The sequence below is a fragment of the Diospyros lotus genome, chromosome 9 (genome assembly GCF_014633365.1).
Source record: "Diospyros lotus cultivar Yz01 chromosome 9, ASM1463336v1, whole genome shotgun sequence".
NCBI classification, from domain to species: domain Eukaryota; kingdom Viridiplantae; phylum Streptophyta; class Magnoliopsida; order Ericales; family Ebenaceae; genus Diospyros; species Diospyros lotus.
Window position 1 is genome coordinate 32150140 of NC_068346.1, and position 10232 is coordinate 32160371.

Consider the following 10232-nt stretch of genomic DNA (forward strand, 5'->3'; position numbering starts at 1 on the left):
TAGATAAAAAAAACACACCTAATAAAGCACTCATAAAATAAATATTTAAAAATAAAAAATAAATAAATTTCTACAATTGGATTTTTGATCTTCATTAAGATTAAAAATAATGCTTGAGCCTTCTCCAAATGATATCTTCCATGGGTTGCTCAAGTTGGGGCTTAATTCTTCATGGGCTTTAATTCTTTGTAAGTTTTAATTCTTCATGGGTTTTAATTCTTCAATCTAATTTGAGTCTCCAAGTCCACCTTCTTCATGCCTACAAACAAGCAGTTGAGTGTTATTAAATTATATATTATGTATATATTTATATGATATATTATATAGTATATTGTATACTTATACATTATATAGATGCTTCATGCATGCACTCCATTGAGTATATGTATTATATTATAATATATATTATATTTACATGTTTATTATAATATATTATATTATATATATATTACACATAATTATTCAATTAAACCAATTTAAAATCAAAACGGGGGTTATAATTATAACAAAATTTTACAAAATTAACCACTAATCATGATGGTGGTTTTTTTTTTTCAAGCAAATATTAAATTCTAGGTAATGCAATTATACACACCCTAAATTTTGGTGTGTTTTTCATTTTAGTCACTAAATTTTAATTCTTTACAATGTGATCGTAATAAAAAATTTTGCAATGTGAACATATAAGATTTTTCGATCACTCTATAGCTGGAGTGGGTGATGTGACAAACAATAAAAATATTCTTTGACACTTGGCACATTCTGATTGGTTGTCATCGCACAATAATTTTTATTGTTTGTCACATCAGCGCCACGTCACTCACTCTGGTTATAGAGTGACCAAAAAATCTTATATGTAATTACATTGCAAAATTTTTTAAACGTCTATGATCACATTGTAAAGAATATACCAAAGTTTAAACATCTACTCATTTGGGTATATTTTTTAAGACTCGTAAACAAATTCAATTAGTATCTCGTAAATAGATTCATTTATTTATAATTTTGTAAATACACTATTTGTTGACGTTTGAAATTGGTTAACTGTGATCTGTTGGCCCGCACTAGTGTAATGAATCCGAGAGGGAGAGAGTGGATTATCTGGTTCGATTTGTTGACCCGTCGGCCGGTCCCTACAAAGTACTCCGACGCTCAAATGAGTAAATGAGTAAGTAAATGCAGAGTATCAGCAAGTTGGCAGAAAAAAAACATACCAGGGCTCTCGAAAGTGCTAGTTGATATATGGGAGGAGGAGATGTCCTCCTGCATGTACCGTACGTCTGCAGATGATGGGACAGAGTATCTAGAGCCGACGGGAACGCCCATACACTAGCAAGGTGCCGACGGGACCTTCATTAATGTGGATGAGATCCGTCATTAATGAAGATGAGGTCTATGGTGGATGCGAGAAAATTCAGACGCAGCTGTAATGATGTTGTTGCAAAGGGCCAGAATGGGACTGACATGGGCCGATCAAATGGGCCGAGAATCAAACACTTGCAGTATTATAAACAGAAGCAAAAACACAAGAGTATAAGATTATTTCAAGAATGAACAAAAGCAACAAATACAACACTTTAGCTTCTCAATACAAACCTCACACGCCTCAGGCGATTTCCAGAGATTCAAACACAATGCCTCACCTTGTTCTTCTTCGGTTTCTTGCTCCTCCTTAGTCCAATCTCTCTCACTATGTGCGCGTTCTTCTTACCCGATTAGGGCTTCTTAATTTGTGAATGTTACTATCTGATTTTCCCAAATCATTGCTTTATATACATGGGCCAAGGGATACGGCTGGAATTAACATAAAAGAGCAACAGACTCAGGCTTGGGCTTGTTGGGTTGCAGACACCAACAGTCCAACCCAACTTCTATAAACTTCTCACAATAAAATTGGCCCATTTTACATAATATAAAATGACATGCAAATGCCCATGAAATTCAAATGTATATGACATAAAAATATAAATGACAATATTAATACATTTTGATTCACAAATTCTAAAAAAATCCACCTTGATTGAAGAATGGATAGATAGTGGACTTGACAAGAGACCCTTGTAACTCTCCCAGCTACAACGGGAGCACATTGAGCAATGACAAAGCTTGCTCAAACTTTTTACTCAATACAGACTCATCTAATACATACCTCACTATGGGCAATAGAATCTTCTATCAAGACTCCTATGAACAAGGCACCAGGGCTAACACTGGGACTTTCATTAGACACAGAAATTTGCCAAGGTTCCAACTTAAGATTGACACATTTTCACCTCAAACTCTACATTATCAACTTCTAGACCTACATCAGTTCTTCAAACTTAATTCTCTTTTCTATTTGATATTCAACTAAGATTTTTCAACCCTTAAACTTCTCAAAAGATTCACTTTTGTGCCTAAGGAAGAATACCCAAATCTTTTCCAAAATATCCACCAGCAAAGGAAAGACACACATAAGGCCCTATAAAGAAAACAGAGACTTGGGGAAACCCCTACAACCAGAGAAAGAAACATACCAACAATGGGATCCACCCATACCACAGGCATCCATTGGATCCACCCATAACACAAAGCATCTATTGGGATTTACCCAACCCATTCACAAAAACTAGGTTACTTAACCTATTTGAATCCAACATGCCTAACTTGCTTAACTCTTACAAAACAATTACAATGATTTAAACACGAAGAACTAAAACAGAGTACACAATGCTCCAACCTGAGCAATCTCTTGTAACACCCCGTTCCAGCCCAGGGGCTTTATAAATGCAGAACAAATAAACCTCATCATGGATTTTGGGGATATATTTTTTTTCACAAATATACTAGAATAGCATATGTACGTGAATAATACACTAGGTAAGTTCCCAAGAAAGAGAGGTGGGTCACAAAGGGACGCACTTAAATACCAAGTCTTTCCTTAGCCAGAACTTTTCTAGACATGCACTTCCACTACACAACACTTAAATCCATCACTTCCCCGACAATCCCGATTACCTTCTCAGCACATCAAACTTAAAAACACCAAGCTAAGACAGGTAATATCATCATAAAACAAATGCGGAAGTTAGATCGAAACCTGAAATGATACATAACTGAAATCATCTTATACATAACATTAAAACTGTATCATCATCTAACATGACGTCATCAAAAGGAAATACATATAATCCAAAACATATACTACAATCCACCTACAAGTTGCCATCAGTCCTCGGCAATTCATTTCCCTTTGGAACTGCTGTTTCCACCTGGAACGTTAGAATATTCCAGGGACAAAAGTCCAACATAAGATGATAAATCATCTAAGTGAGAGTTTCAAAGCATTTTCATGATTGTATGCAAAACATGAAACAACAAAATATCATGACAGAACGTGGCCCAAGAGAAATCCACCCAGCACTTAACCTTAACCAGGGAAAAGACAATCTCTTTAAAGGCAACACAACTACATCGACACATTGGCACAACACAATCCTAGCTTAAGAGGGAGCAACGTCAATGCATGAACCCGGGAACCACCCCGCCGTCATTACGTTCCCACTTAGAAGCTTTTAGAGCATGTCAACATCAATTCTGGCCAAATGATGACCAACACTATCCACGTCCATATCAGAAACAATACTACAGTGCAAGACATCTGGGGTGGTGTCCACTCGCAGCCCCCATGTTGCCTGTCCAGGGTAGTGTACACTCTCAGCCCCCCCATGTTGCCTGTCCAGGGTGGTGTCCACTCTCAGACCTTGTCACAAGCGGGCATTTTCCCTTGGCACACTTCCCTAGTACTATCACTTTAAGTGCCACATCATAAGTTGACATCCCATCTCATCCCATAAAAATACGCCAATGCCACATACCATGATTTAATGCATCATATGAAACAACATTTCATGTACACAATTTTATCGTATAAAATTCAATGTACACGCATAAAACATTTCAGGAGATACTCGTATGAAACCAACAATCACAGGTAAAAATCATTCACATGCAATAAAACATTTGCATGGATCAAATCAAGTTTATAAAAGGAGAACAACTTTGAATAAACAAGTTTGGGGTTAGAACTTCTCACATTTGACAAAATCTAAAACTACCTCGAAAAACGCGTACTGCCTCAATTTGCGTGCTTGACCTCGATTTTTGTGCCAACCTCAAAAGTTGCACCCACACTCAATCCTAGGCCCCAAAGCACCCTAATTATCATTTAAACAACAAAAAATATGCTTTTTCTCCCAATTTCTTTATTTTCTCCCATTTTCTCTCTAAAAATTCTAAATAAATATCTATCAAACTATTTTCTCCAATATTTCTTCACAACAAGTCATATTAAGCTATGAATATCAAGAGAAAATTATTGGACTTACCCGAATGTTTTATTTTTACGTAAAACGAGACTCTTTAATGCTAAAACCAAGACAACAGAAAGCCCAACTTCAAAACTTTTTGCATAAACACTTAGAACACAATTTTCTAGGATTTTTAGAAAAAAATTCAAAATTTTCTGACCTCTCACGCACCCCACGCGCCTCGAGTGGGAAAGCAAGTGAAGTTTGGCACGTGTACCTCACGCGCTGTTCGTCTTTTTCGACGTTGGTTAGCCGACGATTCTGGATTTTGATGCCTCCTTCTTCCTTTTCTTCAGTCGATCTGAATGGTACCAAGTATGGCTTGAAAGGAGCTCCAAAAGGGGTCCAACTGAGGCTCAAAGCCTCGATCGACTCATCCGCCTAGGGCTCCGGCGACCTTCGAGATCTCACTCAATTCCACTCCTTTACTCACCAAAATCTCTAGATTTGCTCTACTACCTCTAAGGACCAAAACCCCCTTAATCACAGCTCTTGATTTAACCTCTAACCACCTCGATCTAAAGCTTTAATTTCTAAAAATTATCAGCCACTTCGTGCTCTATTTATAGGCACAACCGAGCTTTGAAACGACCTTGGCCTCTCAATCTAATGCCTTAAGCACCTCTATCTTCCTTTGATTGCCCTGGATGAAAACTTATCTGACCAAAAATGCAAGTTGCAGGTGTTCGACCATGCGACTAAACTTCCAGTCGCTTCTTCTTGAAATTCGGCCACCTTCGTGGCTTTTGTCGACTCATCCCTTTATCAAAAATGTTCCTCAACCACCCCTCATGCCATCCCCGTGGTCCAAATCACCGGTTGGCGACGACCAGTGGCCTGGTTGGTTTCCCATTGCCACAATTTTTAGATTTTACGCTTTTGCCCCTATTGACTTTTGTTTTCTCCTTTTAGCCTTCTTTCACCAAGCCCATCAACTTTTGATAATTGCCTATAAGTCCCTTAAGTCCTAAAAACTTCCATTCCTTCTTGGAAGATTCTGAAAACTCGCCATCTCGGCCTCTCTCCGACCAATTCAAAAAATTATACTTTGACCTGAATCTTTGTTTTGGCCTCAAACCCTTTTGTTTCTTCTAAAAACCACTAAAGGTTTGCTCTACACATCAAATATGAATACCCTCAGGGTTTCGTTGACTTTTCGGAAGCCCCCTACAATTATTCAGTTTTACAGCCTATCCCGTAGTTGTATTTTAGCTATACCAAAACTATTTCTGATCCATTTTCTTTCGATACCATAAATCATTCCTTGAAATACTCGACACTACCATATCATTTTCTTTAGACATCTCGACTCCAAGGTACTCCTTGTAACCGATTCGGTCAATTTTTCAGACTATTCTGATACTTATTTTCCTTAAATCTTATTTTTCTAATAAAATTCTTATTTCTAAATTACCCAAAGTTCTCGAGTATTACACTACCAGCACTCATAGTCTCTCCTTAAACAATCTCTCACGACCAAGTGAATTTACCTATAGATTAACGATACAAAGTTAAGGTTCTTACCGATCAAAACAAAGAGACAATCGCTTAGTCATGCTCTCCACATCAAATGATAGCACTCGATCATCTCTCCTCCTCAACTCACAGTGATTCACACAAACAGAGGGAAAAACACATAAAAACAACATGCATTCAAGGGGTTTCTATCAATCAGCCAAATTGCTTTAGTTTTCTCTCTTACAACCTTATTAACCCTATGTGCCATAATCTCTCATGCCTAGATTTCGAAAATGAATAGCCCTACTAATAAACAGAGACTCATCAAATACTCTAATTTATTCCATACCTTTTCCTCGTTGCTTACCTACCTTTTTTTGCTTTTGTTTTGTCAAGGCCTTCATCATTTCTCTACCACATGCTGTAGTCCCCTCTGGCCATTGAACTCTTCAAGTTCCACCTTCATAGGTGCCATGTTTGGTTCTGTTCTTGCAAGGAAAACAAAAAATCCAATAGCAACAAAGAATCCAAAACAAAAGACCAGCAACACAGAAAACATACAGCAAACGAAAAAAAAAACAACAAAAATTTTGGATAGGTAATGAGTAAAATGTTTACTGAAATCCTTATAACCCTAACTAGGTTTCACATAAAAAATTTCAAGAACATTACAAGTAGATTACTATTCTCTAAATACACCGAGCAATAACAAGCAATCTATCTTACGAATCTTTCCGACAGAATCAAGTAATATATACTTACAACAGGAAGTAAACAGTTTTCTATCCCCAATGAATCTTGCAATTAAAATAAGAGACGATAACAGTAAGGGAAGACCAACAGAGAATATACAACTGAAATGGATTGGGAAAAAATTCCAGCCATAACAGTAACAATAAACAGATGAGAGAGTGAGAGATAAACCAAAACTAGACACTAAGGAATAATGGCTATCTCTCCAAGCTTATCTTGATTTCGATTTTAAACAACTTAAGAACAATGAGGATTAGGGAAAAACAAATATACTCACTATAACCCTAACTTGAATTCAAGAATAACAAGAAATCGTATTTGGCCAATAGGGAAAAAAATCCAAAAAATGTATAGAACGTCCGATACACATATACCAAATCAACCTTACCTCTCGGATACAAATCAGTCCTCAAAACAACTCAAGTCACAACACTCTTCACAAAGATCATAAAAGAGTAAACAGGGGTTCGCAAGAGGCGAGCCTTTTGCACAAATCAGAGAAACGAACAGAAACGAATATATGCATCACTGAACATAAACGAATTAGGGCAAAAGAAAACAAAGAGAATACAATCAATCCTACTGAGTCGGAAGCCTATTGCGGCTTCCAATCTTCCATCTTTCTGTTCAATGAAGATCAATCAAACTTCGCCCTTCCGTTATTCCGATCACTTCCGTCCTCGAGTTCTTGGATCTGATCACCAGTGGACCCGGTTGGCCCTCGAATGGCTTTGATACCACTTGTTGATATTACATGTGAACCAATTACACAGCCACACGACCAAAACCAAGAGAAGTACCAAGATCCACAAGTCGAAACATAAAATAAAGAACATCCAACATCACAACACACACACAACGTACACTGCGTATACGTGTTCAGTTCAAAAGATCCTACTCACGGTAGAGGCTTCACCTCTAGTCAATCCACTATAGATTTTGGTGATTACAACAACAAGATTACAACTAAACCCACAAGAATCAAACACTTGCAGTATTATAAACAAAAGCAAAAACACAAGAGTGCAAGATTATTCCAAGAACGAACAAAAGCAATAAATACAGTATTCTAGCTTCTCAATATAAACCTCACACGCCTCAAGCGATTTCTAGAGATTCAAACACAATACCTCGCCTTGTTCTTCTTCGATTTCTTGCTCATTCTCAGTCCAATCTCTCTCGCTCTGTGTGCATTCTTCTTGCCCGATTAGGGCTTCTTAATTTGTGAATGTTGCTCTATGATTTTCCCAAACCATTACTTTATATACATGGGCTAAGAGATATGGTTGGAATTAACATAAAAAAGCAACAGACTCGGGCTTGGGCTTGTTGGCCTACATACACCAATAACCCAATTGTTGGGTTTCTTGGATCCAAACGCAACGGAAATTTTAAAATTATTTGGATCAACCAAACTCTTTGGCTAATCTTGAAACCCAAAATGAAAGGATCTAGTTTGTAAATATATAATTACTTCAAGAATATAAACATATAACGAAAATCGAACCTTTTGATTGTCTGATGAAGGATGGATGAATCTTTGTGCCACAAGGTGTTACCCACCCTCTATAAGTAATCCACACCAAAGAGAAGCTTCAATTGATGTCTATGAGCATACCCCTTCGATCTCCTTGCATCAAGTATGCAAGATCTAATCCAACACTTATAGATATTGTTGGTTTTTCTCAAAAACCAACTTTCTCTCTCTAGAATACCAAAGGGGTTATGAGACAAAATGGAGAGCCATTTTCAAACCCTAGTCAAACTAGGTATTTATAGTTGGTCCAACATATTATAAACATGTTGGGCCAAGGCCCAACCCAAAACCTAGTCAAACTAGGAATTTAAAGAAAACCCAAACATGTTATAAACATGTTGGACCAAGGCCCAAACCCAATTGTGGGTTTTTACCTTATTTTACTTTTTTCTCATTTTGTCGACATCTCATGGACTTTTCTGTGAGTGCTAGCTTGCCCCAAAAATCCACGAATTCTTATGGGCCCCAAAAACATTTTTCGGTCCCACTAAAATTTTTATGAAACTCCTATTTGTTTGTGTGTGACCTTATAGGTTCACTATGAAAATGGTAAAGGGCAATTTATAGAATCCTACCCCTAATAAAACTCTTTCATTTTGATCCTTAATTTATTTCATCACATGAGTAAAATTATTATCTTGCCCTTAAACCAAGATTGATATCTAGTAACGTATCATGGCCCCCATATCATAATGAAATGCAAATGACACTTCTAATGAACCTTTCCGTGACAAGTTTCAGTGCTATTCGATCCTTCTATCATAATGCCCTGGTATAGTCTAGAAGTATAGTAAAATGTCAAACTTCTAATAACCAGCACTATGTATACGAATGTTAAGTCCACAACTGATATAGTCAAATTAGTAACTCTTATTAATTCTCAACCATCTGCGTTGGCTAACGACTCTTCGAGTTGTGACTTCAACATTCACATAGGGCATATACCTTTTAAATCTTACTAAGGTCGATAGATTCCATCTTGCGTACTCACTTACCTTTGTATGATTCAGATCATATTCAATAACCACCCTATTAGGGACCCATCTTACTGGACCCCATACAGTGGCATCAAAATTTGACACTCCTCATACAAGATAACTGTGGTACCTCAGGAAAAGAGATTACTAGCACATGTCGCCACATAGAACTCCCAATTGACATTTAGTAAGAGTTACCATTTGGGTGTTGTCAAGTTAGGTCATTCAGTAAACTCATTCACTAATGAGCACCTACACACTTGCATTAGTGTCACCACACAAATAGTCAATGAGATCAACTACCCTCCTCACAAGCATGCATAGTGTGTACTGGTCTTGACGATACTATAGAGGCCCCACTCTATAGTCCTATGACCAGAAATAGTTAAAGAATGAAGTATCAGTCATTCGATCTCATTAGTATGATCTCATCATAACTCGATTGACATTGCTACACTCTTTGGAACTCATTTAAATAGTAAAATATAAAGATGAACATATTGCCACATATTATAAGAGAAATACAAATATTAATCAAAATATGTCCAAAATTAATTAGAAATGCAACCAGCTCACAACTCTTATGATTGGCTTCTAGGTTACAACTCTATCACCAACCCAGCTTCTTTATACTTTTCATAATAAAACTAGCCCATTTTACATAATATGAAATGATATGCAAATGCCCATGCAATTCAAATGTATTTGACACGGAAATATAAATGACAATATTAATACATCTTGAATCACAAATCCTAACATATATATATATGTGTGTGTGTGTGTGTTAAAGTATTAAACTCTAATTCTAATTTCTAAGGAAACACACATCCCTTTTACAATTAGCTCTCCTAGTTTCTTCAATTTTTTAACAATCAACCTTTGCCCTATATTTTTTTTTTTTTTTTGTGAGATTGCAACTTGCCAATCACCATATATCGACTTAAACTCTATCTTTTTTCTCTTCTCTTGTCTCTTTGACCATTCATCATCTTCGAATCTTTGTCCATTCTCATGAGCTTGACTCAACAAAAGTTTTTCATGAGTTCAAGTTTGTTCATTCATATAAAAAGGTTCCTTGTGAGTTGAACTCGAGCCCAAGTAAAACTAAGTCCAAGCTCAATAAAGTTGACTTACTCATCTCGACTCAATTACATC